Source organism: Diplotaxodon limnothrissa, linkage group LG4, assembly GCF_057381915.1.
Source record: "Diplotaxodon limnothrissa isolate DT_005_m linkage group LG4, D_limnothrissa_male_GT1.1, whole genome shotgun sequence".
Lineage (NCBI taxonomy): Eukaryota > Metazoa > Chordata > Actinopteri > Cichliformes > Cichlidae > Diplotaxodon > Diplotaxodon limnothrissa.
This window is the reverse complement of record NC_140599.1, coordinates 17,302,396-17,310,601: the sequence shown is the minus strand read 5'-3', so window position 1 is coordinate 17,310,601 and position 8,206 is coordinate 17,302,396.

Sequence of the window (8,206 nt, the reverse complement as noted above, 5' to 3'; positions counted from 1 at the left end):
TGGGCATTGTGTGTGTTTTGTATCCATTTGTGAGACACTTTGATTAAGAGATGAGTATTTTCATGATTTGACTGTAACCTGACAGCAGGATGCCAACATTAAGAAGATGTTGTAATTTGTTTTTATATGTGAAGCCTTGGTCTTCAGTCCATTTCAAAACAGTAACTTTATATTGTGTTTTTGCCATTCCAGTATTTATTTCCTTTGCTATCGAGCCTATCTTGGTTCAGAATGTAACTTTCTACACGGGCAGAGTATCATAGGCGGCTATTGTGAACAGAATAGTCTAACGAGTTTACATGATTGTTAATAATGGTTAAATAAAATGGATTAATGTCATTATGTTGGAAATTTTTCACAAACCATGAGATCAAATTGTGCAGAGAAAAACTTTCATTCATGTACTAAGCTATGCATGTTTTTTTTAGAGAACACTGCTATATTATCGGCTAAATCTCAGTTTATTGCCACCGTTTTGGGTGGGGTGGATGTCAGTGTATGTATGTGCGTGTTTTGTGTTTAGAGTACACATGTACACTTAGGAGTGTCTGCCAGTGTGTGTTTGATTTTCCAAGTGTGTGGTGTGTGTCTGCTTAGTGTATGTTCATCCTTAAAAACAAAACCCAGAGGCTGGTCCCATTTATTTCTCTGGGCGCCATAAATGGTGGTCAATGTTTGCTAAAACAGTATCATAGCCTTATTTTTAACAATCTATTAAACTCAGTTTCATGGATAATGTGCTGGTATTGGTGTCTGTGTTTTTCCCCAGTGGGAGGCATGGTGAAGGCATAGACTGTTTATAAAAAACCAACATGATGTGACCTGTTGGTTACTGAGGTCCACTGTAAAAACCTCAAGCTGAGTAATTTCACTGTTTCTGTGATGAAACCAGATGTGTGAGGAGCACATGTGTCTGACAGAGAAACCAAAGAACACTGTACACTCATGAGAGGAGTGATTTTCAATCACAAAATCAGCCTTCCTTAAAAACCCCCACATTTTTCAGTCTGATGGGAGCTTTGCGCTCATTGGCAACTTCATGGGTCTAATCAACCAATCACGTTGCAGGAACACATTACAGGATGTTCTGACGTTTAAACTCAGCATAAGAATGATGTTACGGCCCGTCTAGGCGCAACCAGACCACAACATAAAGGGTGATCCATCCCCGTCCAACCCCGAGCAGCACGTCACACAATGAATACTTTGTGACAGTAAATACAACTTACCTAGTCAAAAGAACTAAACCAAACAACAATTACTTCCCTCCCTACCTAACAAAAACAGGAGAAAACTAATCAAACAAAAAGGCGGTCCACGCCTACATGCTCCTACATTAAACCAACATAGTGAAACAGTGAACACACGGTCGGGGTTGGGCCGAGGATGAATTAACTGGCAGTCCCTGGAGGTGTCTTCTTATGCGCTGCCTCCCGGTCGTTAGCCAATCGGTAGGATCCATCCACCCTGGATGCACCAATCATGGAGGAGCACCTGCACACTCAAATTTACATATTATAATTACGACAACAGTCGTAACAATGAGGAAGAAAGGTGATTTAATTCATTTTAAACAAAACATAGTTGTTGGTGGTAGACAGGTTGGTCTGATCGTTTCAGAAACTGTTAATCCGCTTGGGCTTGGCCTCACAACCATCTCTAGAGTTTATAGAGAATGTGCAAAATAGAGATTTCTGGCGAGCTGTGGTTCTTTTGACAAAAATGCCTTGTTGATATCAGAGGAGAATGGCCAGAATGCTTCAAATAACAAGAGTAATTCAAGTAACCACTCATTACAACCAATGTATGCAGAAGAGCATCTTTGAAAGGAAAAAAAGAGGAACCTTGAAGCAGATGGTCTACAGTAGCAGGAGACCAGACCAGCTGTTGTCAGCAGAGCTGGAAACTGAGGCTACAACTTACAGGGAATCATCAAAAATGGACAACAGAAGATGGAAAAAATGTTGCCTGGTCATATGAGTCTCAATTTCTGCTGCATCATTCAGATGGCAATTTCAGAAATCTTTGTAAAGCACATGAAAGCATGGATTAATTTTGTGTCCCCGTGATTCAGGCTGCTGGCGTAATGGTGCGGGCAATATTTTCCTGTTCTCTTTTTTATCAGCTGAGCATCTTTTGAATGTCACTGCCTGACTGTGTCAGACCCTTATGATTTCTGGATGCTTCCGGTTGGATAATGCGTAATCGCAAAGCATTATCCTGAACATAGCAATGAGTTTACTATTCAGTACTCAAATGGTCTCCACAGTCCAATCCAGTAAAGAAACTTTGGGATGTGGCGGCCCATTCCATGATCCTATCATGTCAATATGAACCAGAATCACAGCAATGTTTCCAGCGCCTAGTTGAATCTATTCGACAGACAATGCAGTTCTGAAGGTAAAAAAAAAAGGGGGTCCAACCCAGTACAAGCAAAGTGCCTGATTTGACCTCCTAATAAAGTGAATGTACACAACAAAAAGAAGTTGATTTTGTATTTGGTAAGATTTGATATTAGCAATAAAGCTAATAAAAGTATGAGCAAAGTGACTTTTAGACTTGCTCCAACAGGCAGTTGGCAGTTGGTAAAAGAGAAACTGCTTGTGTGTTTAAGGCACGTCTGAATTTGCTAATGCTTACAGGTAAAGTACCACACCCGCACAGTCCTGATGAAGCATACCAGTTTAACAGAAATAAATCAGCCAATTAATGAGTATTACCTTTAGGTGTTTTTGTGGTTTGTTTTAGGGTTGGAAAATTTGACAGCAGCATTTAAAAACAAACAAACTGTTTAACACTGTGATTTGAACAGACCTCAGATGTAAATCTTTCACCGTTGTTTTCCCCTTTCTGTCCTTTACTAATATCCTTTTATGCCCTCTGCAGAAATGAATAAGCAAAAGTCACCCCATGACTAAAGAAACACATCATTGAGGTCAACATCTGTGTAGAATGAAAGATAATCAGGTTTTTTCAGTTATATTTGACCTTTTAACACAACTGAAATGTAAATCTTTGAAATCTATGACTTCTGCTGCCACCAGATGGTGCTGTATGTTTAATTCTAAAACGGACTGATGCATCACCTCAGTTTAACATTAATTGTAATGTCATTTGAAAACATGGCACCCTCTTTAAACGGCACCATGGTGCAGCTCCATGATTGTTATGATGGGTGGACTTGTGCGAGCATGCTAACACATCCAGGTTAGGCACACAGGTTAGGTTAACCGGCACACAGGTGTGACCACAAGTCTCTTTGCATCCCTTCACTGACCTTTCCAAAAATGTACTTTGCGTCAGATGAGCACACACCACCTCAATAATAAGCTGAGAAAGACCATGCTCGAACCTTCCACCAGCCTTCCTGTGGTTCATGTAAATGTTGCATGTGATTTTATGGTCATACATATCAACTAGCATAATGAAAAACAAACAAACCGTGAGCTCAATTGTTCTCTTACCCGGCCAGTAGGGGGCCTTGGTGTTCACATCTCCTGTAAGATGCAGCATCACCACATAACAACTTCCATGAAATTACATCACAACATAAAGCCCACCTCCCACCTCCGTCTTTCCCATCCTCCCTCCTTTTTTCCACCCCCCTTCTCCTCGTAAGCCATGCGGGGGCTGGCATCGAGGGCCGCGCGTACATACAAAGAGGTTTCTGACGTCAGTGGGTTGCAGCCCAGACAGGGGATTCTGAGGATGTAACACGCCAGGCTGCTGCTGCTGCATTACAGCTGAGATGCTGATAAAAAGGCACTGATCCCAACTTTGTGGTAAAAAAAAAAATCAAAATACCGTGTACACAATTTCAGGATTGCAAAACAGACTCATGATTTAATATCCGAGTAATTTATGCATCAAAACATGAAAATACACAAAGCAATTTCATCATTGTTATCAACAATTGAAATGTTCAGACCGAGCAGCGGTGCAGGAACAGCCTGCAGGTAAAAGCTTTGCTAAAAATGTGAGGCACTTAAGGGATTTCAATCCTGTTTGGGGATTTTCCTTCACTTAGCAGGGATGAAAGTGAGATGTCGGTTGTTGTGCTCTCTGGGCTCATTGTTTATGGTGTAGCTCGGGTAGAACACAGATTACAGTAAAGTGAACCCAGCGCCCCTCGGTATGCTAAAACAGGGACCGACTGATATGTAACATCTCCATCTGCCTGCTCTGCTTCATGAAAATCAAGCCTTGAGTTGAGTCAAGGTTGAATCTTTTGAAGTGCTTTGTTTGCAGTTAGTTACAGGGATGAGTAACACTATACAGTGAAGATATCTGCAGGGGTTCACACATGGAAAAGTACTCATCATTTCTTTATAATAACTACAAATTGTACATTGAATAATGAAACAACTATAGCATTTTAATCATGATCCATATGAGTTAATGTTGTTCTTGTCAAGTCTGCAAGTGGGGGCTAAACAACTGAGCAGTGATGGCAGTGAACGTATATGTCTGTAAGTGTTGAAATTATGATTAAGTAAGAATAATTGCTTCATGATTTCATGCTTTTATCTGCAGTCCTGCAGACCTGACTGAGAAATCATGAATATTATTAACAGCTCATGAATCATGATGACTGAAAAAAAGTCATTTATGTGTGGTGTCTGGCCATATTATTTAAAGGTCTTGTATTCTGAAGAAACGGAATTCTTTTCAAACAGTAATTAAATCCCTAGAATGAAAACATTTCTCTAACCGAGCGCATCAACAGTTATGGCGGCTGGTCTTCCTGTTTAAATCAGAATACAAAAGCTGCATTAATTAGATGAAAACTATTATGTTATAATACCTGACAAGAGAAACAAAACAAGAATACATAATTTTCATTCATAGGACAGTAAAACATGAAATAACCTGATAAAATTCATTACAAATACAATAAACACGCAAGGAAAACCTGCAGCCATCATCCCCTTATGTCTGCAAGGTCATTCAGCCTTCAGCTACACCGGCCAGCCTAAAAGCTCTGGCTTGCTCGAAATGTCTCAGGTCTAATTGTCTAAATGCCTAAATACCTCTTCCTTGTCCTGACTGAGAGGAACAAAAGGACTTCCTGTTTCCTGTCCAGGCATTTGTAGTTTTTGTCCCCCTTCAGCTGTTGTCTACTACAACCAGGCAAGATGCTCAAAACATGTCACGTCATTAATTCTTAAAAAAAACAACTAATTTTCTACCAGTACATTTTCCATTTGTTTTGTTTGTTTGTTTGTTGGTTTGTTTTTTTAAATGCATTTCCCTAAATGGTATATGGCAAAAAACCAAACCAATCTGTGGTTTAACAGTTAAGGGAAAAATATGCAAAAAACATAAAAACAAGCAAAAGTTGTTTTTTTTTCTTTAAATGTATGGCCAAGTTTCCAGAAATAGAAAAAGTCAACGTGTGTTTAAAAATATTTTCACTAAAGGGTTAAAGGTCCTTTTTCCTGTTCCTTTTTATGGAATCAGTGAATGTGCTTCATTATAAGAAAAAGCCAATGTCACTGCTATGAAATGCATTTTCTTTTGTTGTACCCTCACAACAGCTTTGATGAGTTGGTGTTTGTGTAACGGCTGCAGCATGTCAGCGTGATGATAGAGCTGTGTGTCGGTTCATTTAGGAGACATGTAAAAATCAGAGCAATTCTCTGCTAGTGTTGGTGGGGGAGGCTGGATGAAAACAAATTCAGGAAATGAGAAGTCAAGAAAACAGAGGAGCCAAAAGGATGGGGAGGGCGTCAACAAAGAGAGGCGAGAGGAGAGGCTCGGCTGCATCTGCTACTACTAGTTTGTAAACAAGGAGGGAAGTGTGTATCTCGTGCATGAGCATGCGCAGCATCCATCTTGAATCTCTCTGTGAATACTATTTTTTATCATAAAACCAATTTCCGGGGGCATCCACATTAGTGTTTTTTTTCTTTTGTAGTCTCCTAATTTACCATGAATCACTTCTGGTCTTTTTCAGCAGATGCCCGAAATGCAAAAGCCTTCATTTGTTTTGTGTCACAGAATTTCTCTTAGTAACACCAACCCGATACACGTGCCTCTAACACATACTGCTGCAGACCTGCAAGCGTGTTTTTCTCTGAGCTTCAGGTTCACAGGCGATGCTCTGCTGCTTGTGCTGGGCATCACAAATTCATATTACCATGCCGTCGGAAAAAGCTTTTTAATCGAGGCCTCAACAATAAAAAAACGGTAACATAAAGAGGGAGCATGACCTTGAATAAAACTCCTCAGAAATGACTGAAGAAAAAAAGAAATCTAGTCTTAAAAGATTTAAATGTTTTATGTACTGTATATTTTGTGGATGCCGCTAAGGTCGCAGTGCTCTAAACTATTCACCTGACTGATGTGTTGTGGACATAAAGCACAGGAGCGTGGTGTGCTCCTACGTCTGTGATTTAAAAGCCTCCTTTGGTTGCAGTGAGAATGCCCTTGGCCTCCCGTTGAAGTGTGCAGTATTTTTACTGTGATGGGCTAAGCATTTTCTAATCCAATACTGCACAGCATGACTGCTTCCTGAGAGTGTTCACGGCATGAAGGAGCCTGCAGGTGAGACTTCATCACAGCTGAAGCTGTTTAGCTTAAAAATAAAAGCAGACGGTTGATATGGTGGCTGTGGTGTGTGTTGCTGCATGTATGCCTATTTATAGCAAATGACTACAGTGCTTAGGGGACTGAACCGGGGTTGAAAGCTGTGGCAGGGCTTAGTGTGACACTAAAAATGAGACAGAGGTTATATATGGGTGCAAATAGGATCCTCGTCCCAGTTTTTCTTTTTTTTTCTCCTCCTTCCATTTTATATTTAGGAAGTGTATGCAAGTGTGAAGTTTAGCCCTGTGAAATTCTTCCAGAATCTACCAACTCTTTCGCCTCATTCCTCCATTCCTGAATATTCTGAACAGCTGGAATCAGACAATCCACTGATCATGCGCAAGAATGTTGTTGTAATTTGGGCTTTTTACTGAGTTCTCTAAACTGTTCTTTTTCCGGAGTGGAATGATTGTGTCTAATAAATCATTAAAGACTTTTAAAAACACAATAATTTTCAGCCCAGTTCATGGCAGGCTTGAGCCTTGGTGGTTCCTGGGTTGTTCTTGAACATCCTAACTAATTTCTTCAAATCTGAGGGGAACAGTTTAGGTCTTCTTCCAGACCTTAGAAACGTTGTGCTACATGACAATATCTTGCACTTAGGTACAGTTGTTTTAAGTGATGATCTTGGGCTCTGCAGTTGTTATGAAACGGCTCAAAGAGACCCTCCCAACTCGTGTAAATCTACAATTCTCCTTCTTAGATCTTGAGTTTCCTGGACTTCCCCGTTGTACTGAGTATTGCTTAATCCAGGCAGTGCTGTCAAATAAATTCCCTTTTATGCTGGTCGAAATCAGTCATACCAGTCATGATCACTAACGGGAAGTTAATACGTCTTGGCTTTGTCAAGTTAAAAGACAATGTAAAATTTTCGGCATCACTGTTTTTGTTAAACTATTAAGCATTAAACACCACTTATTAACTGACTTAAGTAAGTGTATCGCTACATTTGAGTCTGTATGTATATTTTTTAAACCCTGCATTGATTAGAGAAAATCGATGCCCATAAGAGTGGATGGTGGTGAAGTTAAGATGGATGAAAAGAAGAAAACTAGCAGAGAATAAGAATCGCCTGTCCAGTGGGTCTGGTTACTCTTTCATAAGTGACGTAGACATACTGCTGTTATCACTTCCCATTGTTCACCCCATCCTTTTTGCGCTGTTTGGCTTTTGCATGCAGGCAGCGACTGGAAGAGTTTGTTATCATGAGTCACTCTTTTTTTAGTTTTGAATTGTGTGATTCATGAGGCCAGTAGTGGGTTTCTCTCGAGAGAGGCACTTAAGGCTTTAAGGCAACTGTACACTTTCTGACATCCACTTCTGTGCGTCAGCGTTTTATCTTTTGTAATCATGCATGTAAAAGAGACCAGAGTGACTGCAGCCAGTGAGAAAAGGTCTTAGCAGATAAGGCTGCCTGCACCACACTTTACAAATGTTATATATCTTGAAACACAATAATTAAAGATGATTAGCATACATTTCTTTTCCGACAAGAAGAAGTTGAGTAGAAATTGGGATCAATCAGTCGATGGGAACTAGGCCCATTTTATGCACTTCAGTCAACTAAAAGCAACCAGCCTTCAACATGTTACACACCTGTATAAAATTCAGACAGACA